At 45.3% G+C, this 11,134-nt stretch overlaps 1 protein-coding gene across 1 annotated transcript in view; it reads right to left on the minus strand.

Moving 5' to 3' along the window:
- Positions 1 to 10,900, minus strand: part of LOC129837608 (zinc finger protein 516-like) — a 59,471-nt gene extending 48,571 nt beyond the window's left edge. Inside the window, exon 1 of the mRNA XM_055903910.1 lies at positions 10,411 to 10,900. The gene's annotated coding sequence lies outside the window, so the exon portion shown is untranslated. The remainder of the gene's footprint in view (positions 1 to 10,410) is intronic.
- Positions 10,901 to 11,134: the final 234 nt, after the last annotated feature.

Here is an 11,134-nt window from a genome sequence, read left to right on the forward strand (position 1 = left end):
CTTTAAATATGCTTCAATGAGTCTGCTGGGCTGTTTGTATGTGTGACTGTGACTATTGGGTGTGGCCTTTGTGTGAGCCTGTCCAGCCTACGATGCCGTGCTAATCTAATCTAATAGGAGCATTCACTAACCACCACGAATCAGCCTCACTCACAGCACAACATCTCCTGCTGTTCATTTCATGGACCAGCAACAAAACAAAAAAAACACGCCAGCTAGTTGTCCCGCTGTACATAAATCTCAGCTAAATGACGTGTTTGTTTACAAATAAGAGCTCTGTGCCCGACTGGGATTCAAAGGGAAATCGAAGCACCACTTTCGTGGCAGAAAAACAGTAGCATGTGTTTTTAAACCAGCGTTGTCGTTTTATTTCATAAATGTGGTCACCTCTCGAGATTTGAATGAGATATAGGCTGAAGCCATCGTTGCCCCAACCCCCCCTCCCCACTTTGTTGACCTTTATAACACCCGAGTTTGGATTAAGTTCCTAGTGTCGTCATCTCTCAACCCCTCCACCCCTCTATCCCTCCACCTCTCTACCCCTTTACCCCTCCCACCCTCTCCTCTCTTCAGACCTTACGGTTGGGTGTTTAGAGCCGGCTGGGGCTTAGTGGCTCGCGGTGGCTCATCAAATATGAACAAGGTCGTGAGGAAGGCCACAGCCTCCGTCACACAGCAGAGACAGACACAGAGGCACGGCCAGTGGAAGGCACGGTGTCGGGGGAATAGTGTTAGGGCACTAGTAGTGTTAGGTAGAGATGGGCACGGTTAGTTGAATATCCGAACGGACATCAGTGTTTGAATACTTGCGAAACCTACAGAGATTTCACACGTTTGTTGTTATTGTTGGCTAATCAAAGTGCTACTGCCAGTGGCTCCATGTGTAGCAACCAACGTGAGAGATCTCTAATCAATGCAAAAGGAAATTAAAATGACAGAATTAAGTTAGTTAAATGAGAAGGAGTAGGCTACAAGTAGCAACCATCAGGTAGGCTGCTGTTTCATCTGAATGGAGTTGATGTGGACAAGGTGTCACGTTCCTGACCTATTAATGTTAGTTTTTGTGTGTTAGTTGGTCAGGACGTGAGGTTGGGTGGGCATTCTATGTTATCTGTTTCTATGTTGGTTTTGGTTTGCCTGGTATGGCTCTTGATTAGAGGCAGGTGGTTTGCGTTTGTCTCTAATTAAGAGTCATATTTAGGTAGGGCATTCACACTGTTTGTTTGTGGGTGGTTGTCTCCTGTGATGTCTTCGTTATGTTAGATGTATTCACTTTTGGAGCTGTTTGGCTGTTCGTTCGTTTCGATGTCCGGTCCTGTTCGTGAGTTTACGTTTGTCCATGTAAGTTTATGTTCAGGTTGCGTGTACGTCGTTTTGTTATTTTGTAAGTGTTGAAAGTGTTTGTTTTCGTTGTCATCAGTTATCGTTGTATGTAAAATAAAGATGGCATATTTCCCAGACTCCGCATTTTGGTCAGAAGATCCTTCTCTCCTCACCTCATCTGAGGATGAGGAAAGCGACAGCTATGACAGAATCACCCACCTATCCAGAGCCAAGCAGCGGGGTAAACGGAGTAAGGGACAGCGCAAGAAGGAGGAATGGACTTGGGACGATGTATTGGACGGTAAAGGTTGCTACACATGGGAGGAGATCCTGGCTGGAAGGGATCGCCTCCCATGGGAACAGGTAGAGGCACTGAGGAGAGCAGAGGCTACTGGAGTAAAGAACCGGAGTTATGAGGGGACGCGTCTTGCACGGAAGCCCGAAAAGCCCGTGAGTAATTCCCTAAAATTTCTTGGGGGGGGGGCTAAGGGGTTGTGGGCCAAGGGCAGGTAGGAGACCTGCGCCCACTTCCCAGGCTAACCGTGGAGAGCGGGAGTACGGGCAGACACCGTGTTACGCAGTAGAGCGCACGGTGTCTCCTGTACGTGTGCATAGCCCAGTGCGGGTTATTCCACCTCCCCGCACTGGTAGGGCTAGATTGGGCATTGAGCCAGGTGTCATGAGGCCGGCTCAACGCGTCTGGTCTCCAGTGCGTCTCCTCGGGCCGGCATACATGGCACCTGCCTTACGCATGGTTTCCCCGGTTCGCCTGCATAGCCCAGTGCGGGCTATTCCACCTCGCCGCACTGGCAGGGCGACCGGGAGCATTCAACCAGGTAAGGTTGGGCAGGCTCAATGCTCAAGAGAGCCAGTACGCCTGCACGGTCCGGTATTTCCAGCGCCACCTCCCCGCCCCAGCCTAGTACCTACAGTGCCTACATTACGCACTAGGCTACCAGTGCATTTCCAGAGCCCTGTTCCTCCTCCACGCACTCTCCCTGTAGTGCGTGCATCTAGCCCGGTGCCTCCAGTTCCGGCCCCACGCACTAAGCTACCAGTGCGTCTCCAGAGCCCTGTACACACTATATATTCTCCCCCTACTAATCCTGATGTGCTTGTCCTCAGCCCGGCGTCACCAGTGCCGGTACCACGCATCAGGGGTAGAGTAGGCTTTGAGGATACAGTGTGCCCTGTCCCTGCTCCCCGCACTAGTAGGAAGGTGCTTATCATTAGCACGGTGCCTCCAGTTCCGGCACCACGCACCAGGTCTACAGTGCGCCATATCCGGCCAGAGCCATCCGTCTCCCCAGCGCCATCTGAGCCATCCGTCTCCCCAGCGCCATCTGAGCCATCCGTCTCCCCAGCGCCATCTGAGCCATCCGTCTCCCCAGCGCCATCTGAGCCATCCGTCTCCCCAGCGCCATCTGAGCCATCCGTCTGCCAGGAGCCTGCAAAGCCGCCCGTCTGCCATGAGCCTGCAAAGCCGCCCGTCTGCCATGAGCCTACAGAGCCGTCAGCCAGACAGGAGCCGCTAGAGCCATCAGCCAGACAGGAGCCGCTAGAGCCGTCAGCCAGACAGGAGCCGCTAGAGCCGTCAGCCAGACAGGATCTGCCAGAGCCGCCAACCAGACAGGATCTGCCAGAGCCGCCAACCAGACAGGATCTGCCAGAGCCGCCAACCAGACAGGATCTGCCAGAGCCGCCAGCGAGCCATGAGCAGCCAGAGCCGTCAGAGAGCCATGAGCAGCCAGAGCCGTCAGAGAGCCATGAGCAGCCAGAGCCGTCAGAGCGCCATGAGCAGCCAGAGCCGTCAGAGCGCCATGAGCGTCGAGAGCCGTCAGAGCGCCATGAGCGTCGTGAGCCGTCAGCCTGCCATGAGCGTCGAGAGCCGTCAGCCTGCCATGAGCGTCGAGAGCCGTCAGCCTGCCATGAGCGTCGAGAGCCGTCAGCCTGCCATGAGCGTCGTGAGTCGTCAGTCAGCCATGAGCTGCCCTTCAGCCTGAAAAGGCTAGATACCCAGAACTGCCCATCAGTCCAGAGCTGTCTCTCTGTCCGGAGCTGCCTTTCAGTCCGGAGTTGCCCCTCTATCCTGATCTCCCTCTCTATCTTTATCTACATCTATAGTCTTATCTATCCCTCTGTCTTGGTTTATCTCTCTGTCCCGGTATTGTCACTATTAGATTTGTTATTAGGAGGATTTTGTGGGGGAAGTAAGAGGGTGGACATTCTTGAAGGGAGGGGGCTAGGATGGATTATGGTGGGATGGGAACCGCGCCCGGAGCCTGAGCCACCACCGTGGTTAGATGCCCACCCAGACCCTCCCCTAGACTTTGTGCTGGTGCGTCCGGAGTTCGCACCTTGTGGGGGGGGTACTGTCACGTTCCTGACCTATTAATGTTAGTTTTTGTGTGTTAGTTGGTCAGGACGTGAGGTTGGGTGGGCATTCTATGTTATCTGTTTCTATGTTGGTTTTGGTTTGCCTGGTATGGCTCTTGATTAGAGGCAGGTGGTTTGCGTTTGTCTCTAATTAAGAGTCATATTTAGGTAGGGCATTCACACTGTTTGTTTGTGGGTGGTTGTCTCCTGTGATGTCTTCGTTATGTTAGATGTATTCACTTTTGGAGCTGTTTGGCTGTTCGTTCGTTTCGATGTCCGTTCCTGTTCGTGAGTTTACGTTTGTCCATGTAAGTTTATGTTCAGGTTGCGTGTACGTCGTTTTGTTATTTTGTAAGTGTTGAAAGTGTTTGTTTTCGTTGTCATCAGTTATCGTTGTATATAAAATAAAGATGGCATATTTCCCAGACTCCGCATTTTGGTCAGAAGATCCTTCTCTCCTCACCTCATCTGAGGATGAGGAAAGCGACAGCTATGACACAAGGAAGGGGAAGTGCAACAGAATAGCATCAATTAGCCTAGGTAGCTAGCTTCTTTACATCGATTTGATGCAGTCAAGACAGTCACTACCAGATGGGATGATAGGTTATCTATGTTTTTATCTGTATATGCATAGAGAGATACCAAAGGCTAAAACAAATATATCAAGGACATATTACCTGTTAATGTAGACAGAACAGGAGCAATGACCTCCTTCATATCCCACTTATTATTGATTTGATGATTATCATTTGATCGACTGGGACTTTTAACTAAAAGGTTTTCTTTGTTTGTGGAAAAGTCATGTTCAAAAGCTAAAGGCCAAATTCAATCAATTTCATTTGATGACCTTTGTAATTTGAATAAAGAGGCAACGGAAGAAGGTAACTGATCAAAGACAATATTATTCTATTAGCGAGCGTTTCATCACAGTCATTTTTACTGTATCATGTTGTTCTTATTCAACACAATGTCTGCTTATGATGCCATTATTCTATTGAGCAGTGGGTCTATAAAAAAGGGGATCAATAATACCAGTGAGCTAGTCGCTAGTGACATCTGGGCTGGACAATGAGCTCGCCCCAGCGCGCACACACACACACACACACACACACACACACACACACACACAGAGTCTCTTTCCAATCCCTGATTGCATCCACGTGGCTCAGGGCTACTTCTCCCTAATCTTATTTCTCGTCTTTAATCCCTTAGCAATCAGAGCAACAATGCCACCATTGGTTCACAGAGCAGGCAAAAAAAATCGATTAGATATATGTTCCTTTACTACAGCACACCACAACCGATTGGGATTCAAATAATTACTGTGAGTATTAATCAAAGTAGTGTTTTATGAATGTATTTGTGATCTGCTGTGGGGGGTGAGATATTGACTCGCCAGGAGTGGGGCAGATGCGTGATCAACATGGTGTTGTTCAATCATTCTCTCTCGCTCTCTCATGTGAGATGAATGGCCAATAATAGGCATGACGTGGTCATTGGAAGGGAAGCATTTATGTGTAAGAAGAATCTAAACACACACCAGGCAGTCTCGGGAATCCCACAATCAAATGTTCCATTGAAACTCCTCATTTCAATCTCAGATTCAGCATTCCAAAATCAGTCTCACTGAACACAGTCCCTGAATCACAACGGCAACACTTTCTGATAATGCTTCTAACAAATAATGAAATTGTTATTTTTTCAATGCTTATTCATGAATGCGTGTTATCAAGTGTTACCAATACACCATATTAAATGTTCCCCCGTCACAATAGCACAGCCTCTTGACTAGCTAACCATGCAGTCTCAAATGTGCATTGTTCAATCCCCCAACCTCATTCCAACCCCGCTCCTCTCCTCTAACCCCTAATCCCACGATGACTAAATCATTTTCTTCGGGTCTAATTTGGCCAGATATCTTGCTAGATAGCTTACTATCGAGCCCATGCTTACGTAGCATGGCATTTCATTGATCCAGCCATGGGGTTGCAGGCGTGACCCAAATATGGGGATTACACACCCACCTGTTACCCTTTGCTCAGAATTAGGAGAAAACACGTGTGCCTGTGTGAGTGCGTGTGTCTGTGTCTGTGTGTGTGTCTGTGTCTGTGTGTGTGTCTGTGTGTGTCTGAGTGCGTGTGCGTGTGTGTGCATTCTTGTGTGGAGTGATGATGAGAGAAGATACAGCAGTGCCTTAAAGGTACTGCAGTCAGTCTTTTTGCCAAATACATTCCTTTTGATTATACTGAGAACATAAGCAATGAGTTTCCTATGGAGGGGCTCATTTATAATTTAATCCAGGAGCCACAGTCTTTCTGAGCTGGCAGAGAGAGACTGCCCTTTCACAGGAGGAGTCCCACTGTGCAGCTGAAATCAATGCCATGGCCACAAACTAACACAGCCAGGTACCACTACCTATCAGTCTGCCGATAAACCAATTATGGGATTGTCTGTAGACAGCCACCAGGTACAGATTCCATTACAGTAAATTAATTTAATTTAAAAAAAAATAGCTGTTTTAGCTGTTTTATCCAAACCAAGTAAGCCACAGAAAAAATGAGTCAACACTGTGTGTATGGATATAAGACTATAGGAAGTATTTTCTATTCTGGATACAGGTTATGCAACAACATTACGTATCTTAAATCTCCTAGAATGTAGTAGAGGTGTGGTGTGTTTACCACATCAACCTAGCCCATAAAGGTGTTGGCAGGGTAGACAAAAATGGAGGAAACAAAAGACACACAGCTGTTGAGTTGCACCTCAGGTTATCTGGACAAAGAGACAGGATACACAGGAAATTAAGAAGCATAACCAAATGGGGTTCTATGGATCTTCCATAATGGGATGATATTAAATATAGTAAGATGTGTGTGTGTGTGTGTGTGTGTGTGTGTGTGTGTGTGTGTGTGTGTGTGTGTGTGTGTGTGTGTGTGTGTGTGTGTGTGTGTGGTTCAAAGAGCCCAATAGAGTAATCAGTAATGAAAACAGCAGAGGGAGTTAGTGGTGCCATTCAGCTAGGGCCTGGTGCCATTCAGCTAGGGCCTGCTGCTGTGGAATGTGAGGCACCATTCACATGGGTTAAAAATGCATTGCAGTCACCACAAAGGCCTGCCTTGTCCTCATTGTTTCACATAGGCCGATAAAACACTTTCTGCTCAAAAAATGAAATCGCTAATTTGACTCCTACAGATAGAGAACGGGAGGGGGGTTCTACGACAAAACGTCTTTGAAAGACATTTCATGGTACAGTGTGTAAAGTTGAAGTGTGATAGGCCAAGAGATGGAAAGTAAAGTAAGCACACAATCTACTTATGAAAGACTAACGTTTCAATTTATTCATCATTCATTTGGAGGCAAGATTTTTTTTTTTTTAAGCATGATGGTAAAAGGCAGGTAGCCTGGTGGTTAAAAGCGTTGGGCCAGTAACTCCCTGAGCCAGCAAGTTGGACAAATCTGCCATTCTGCCCTTGAGCAAGACAATAACAACTGCTCCCTGGATGCCTATGACGTGGATGTTTATTAAGGCAGCCCCCCGCACATCTCTGATTCAGAGGGTTTGGGTTAAATGCGGAAGACACATTTCGGTTGAACGCATTCAGTTGAGCAACTGACTAGGTATCCCCCTTTCCCAATCAAATAAAATCTCTGTTGGGTCATGTATGAGCTACTGTGTGACTTCAGTGCGACAGGCTTTTCCACTAGTGGCTTTCTTATGTGAAGCTGTGCATTTTTGGAGCCCCAACAAGATCAGCTCTGGATCACGGTACAGTATGTTTCTACAAAGTTGATCTTCAAAATAAATAGATATTTAATCAAGATGGAGAAAGCATGTTCAACATGGCCACCATGTTCCTATTTTCATATCTTTAAACTTATATTTGTGAGATTTGGAGATGCCACATGCATGTCATCACAAGTCTCTGAACATTTATATACAGTACCAGTCAGAGGTTTGGACACACCTACTCATTCAAGGGTTTTTCTGTATTTTTTTACTATTTTCTACATTGCAGAATAATAGTGAAGACATCAAAACTATGAAATAACACATGGAATCATGTAGTAACCATAAAAGTGTTTGTTCACATAAAAGTAGTGTACATAAAAATAATTTTTGCAGTTAAATTCCCATGTACCTAATAAAAAATACAAATTAAAACGGGTTTCCATCACATTTTCAACTCTACTGATGGTTTTGTCACATTTTTTGTTGTTGCTTTATTTAGCTAATGTGCCCACTCCGGTATTGGCACAATCACGTGTGCTCTAGCCAACATCATTTGTTAAGTTAACATTTGGAAAGTTTACCAACAAATGTGATGTTTCCATCAGGCCTGTCGTGACATGTTTGTATGCAACATGTAATTTACTCGCATTAAAAGGTTGGATGGAAACGTTTTTACTGTAATGAATTTGAAAATAATATGTAGGCCTATTACGACAGGTGGCGCTCCAGTGGATTATCATTCTAATTTCATTATCTACTCAGTTCTGAGGGAGAATACAATTAGGCTACGTCATGTGTTACGATCATGTCCAAATGTCACGGATGAGTTTGTTTAGCTCAAAAAAACGATTTTCATCAGCGGACTTTTGAAAGGTGAATACAATGTTCTTATTCGTCTGAAACCTGACGCCGCCAGAGACAACAACGGCATCCTTTAAAACACGTGGGAAGGCTAAGGACACTGTCCCCAAAGCTGCATTCTGCACTGTTATTAGCCTGCGTTGTATCAAACATGTCAACTTATTTTCCACCTTTCAAGTTTCTAGCTACATCGTAACTTTTTTTCAGCATGCAGAGTCATTCAAAACACTCACTCACTCTGATTTTACGCTACATTGCTAACGAAATGTAGCCAGACAAGTACACTGCTATACTGATACATTGTTGCAATGTCCTCGAAACAAAACAGCCATGTTTTGATGTTATGACATTCTTCAAATCAGGGCACAAGCAAATAAAACGAAATAGTAGCCTAATTTAATGACCACTTCCATTCCCCATCAAGTAACACTATTCACACGGAGTCAAATACGTTTGTCTGAGGCTATAATACCATTCCGACCTGCAACCAGGAACAATAATATGTATTTAACGACTTCCTTTCCCAGTAAGACAGTAGACAACCGTTTTCCCCTTAGGAGAGGTATGGTTATGCAATGAGGGAATTACTCCAAATAGGCCTAGGCTACTTGGGGCACTATATTTTGAGAGTGCAGGTCCCACTCATCTTTTGATTCTATGAATTACTATTTACATTGCATGACACGTTTCTGGCGTATTTTACTCGCGCTGCTCTCGTTGCGGTAGGACTGTACAGGTTCAATGCTCTCTGTCCCTGTCTGTTTGTCTGTCACCGGCTCTCTTCCTCTCTCGTGTCACTTGCGCTAAGAATGTAGAGCAACCGCGTGACGTCCCTGCAACGAGAACGGAGGACAGGCAGCTCGAGGGTGAAAAACCCCCCAGGAAAACAGAAAAGTTGTATCAACGTTATGCATCGCATACTAACCTACAGCTGGCTTAAATGGCTTAGAACGTCATGTTTCATTTGTTAGTCTATGCGGCAATATATTTGGGTATTGTGCCTATAGGCTTTACCGAATGTTAATCTTTGTAGTCTGCTAGTAAATAAAACCAGTCAAATAAGTAAATACATGTTAAAAAAAATATATATATATATAAAAAGGTTTGAATAGGCTAAGCGTAGCCTAATTGTTTCTGCCAGACATCTGTGCGCAGACGTGTGTTGTGCTCCCTTGCCCTACGTGGACACTACTTTGTGATTGTTAAGTCACAGCCCTCCTGCTTTCTTTCCTCCACAATGTCACACACATCTCCATGTATAGGAGAACGGGAGAATAGCTGTTTGTTTAGGCTTTCCCATATAGAGCATAGGACCTCCGTCTTCAATGGTGTATTGAAGTTTATAAAGGACAATAAAATATGTAGTTCAAACGTTGTGCTCTATCTGATTCCGACACCCCCACCCAGCCCGCATCTTTCCACTCCACACCCCCGCCACATGTTTTGCATCCCCCCCACCATAGACTCGAATTTGTAATGAGCTCCAACTAATTTTGATGGTAGGCTATTTAACATGTTGGGGACTTTTGAGTCGGCGAGCTCAAACTCAGTTATTATGAACGCATGAAATGTGTGTCATGTTCCTCTAACTAAATGACAGCTATGGCGTGTCCATTAGACCTATGTGTAGGACATTGGACTTCCCTAATACGGATGTCCTTTCCTCTGTCTCTGGCCTGTTGTAAGGAACAAACAACAAAGTCGAATAAATAACAATTTAATAATCGACTAAGATTATAAAAACAACAATCACGAATCTAGTCAACCATGCACTTCCAATAACGTCCCTCCACCCGGATTAATCCCTTGGGGTTTTTTATGTTGCACAGAGCAACCTTTTCAACTTCACATTTCAAGAATATGACAAAGCAAAGCAAAGGTAGCCTTTATTAGGGCAGCTCTACCCAACCCATATGATATAAACCACGTACGAATGTTGTTATTGATACAGATACAGACTATTGATAATGGAACGTTTGTTATGTTTGTTTGATATAGTCTTGAGTAGGTTAATAGGTTCGTATTTGCTCCAACTCCTACTCTTCGACTCGGCTGCCATTCAGAACCCTCACCAAACACACGGAAGCGAAACATCAATGTAATCTAATATAGTTACGTACCTGTGTGCAAGTGTGTGATCAAAACATATCCTGGAAGCACTCCCGAAGAATAGGCGAACGCAAAGGTGAAAGCATGCGCTGTATGTTGAAGTGCATATGATTGAGTGAGTCGAAACCACTGTGACACAGGGATAGTCATCGGTCTCCCAAGTATTCAATGCCCTAAGAGCTTGATTCCGCACGAGCGATGACGATAAGAAAAGCTTCCAATTGCTTCTTTAACTCCTAAGTAGATCCTATTTCCTGGACTGTGTTGCATTGGGAGCAAAACCAAGACGTTTGCGCCTCGATCGTTTCATGGATACACCTTTCAGTGCCTGTGGATGGTCTCTCCCGCATTAAATGAACTATTTACTATTGTCTCCATCAGCACAAAGTTCTTGATACTATACGAAATAAAATATTCGGTTAACATACACGACGACATGACATGTAGGCCTAACACTTGTATATTCGCCAACATATTGAGTATCAATGTGTTATCATTTGGATTCAATTCCGACAGGTTCTCAAACCTGTTTACGCACGTCATAGACAGAAGCCGTTTGGAATGCATGCAGTTACAGACAGAGGAATCAGATAAATCCAAAACAAATAGCCTAGATGAACTAGACTAACTTCTAATTGGCCAAGGTAATTATAAGTCATATACTGTAGCGACCCACGCTATATGAGCCAAGTTACAATTCCCACCGAGTTAACATATTGGCAAGATGCGTAGGGT

Source organism: Salvelinus fontinalis, chromosome 38 (assembly GCF_029448725.1).
Source record: "Salvelinus fontinalis isolate EN_2023a chromosome 38, ASM2944872v1, whole genome shotgun sequence".
Classification (NCBI taxonomy): domain Eukaryota; kingdom Metazoa; phylum Chordata; class Actinopteri; order Salmoniformes; family Salmonidae; genus Salvelinus; species Salvelinus fontinalis.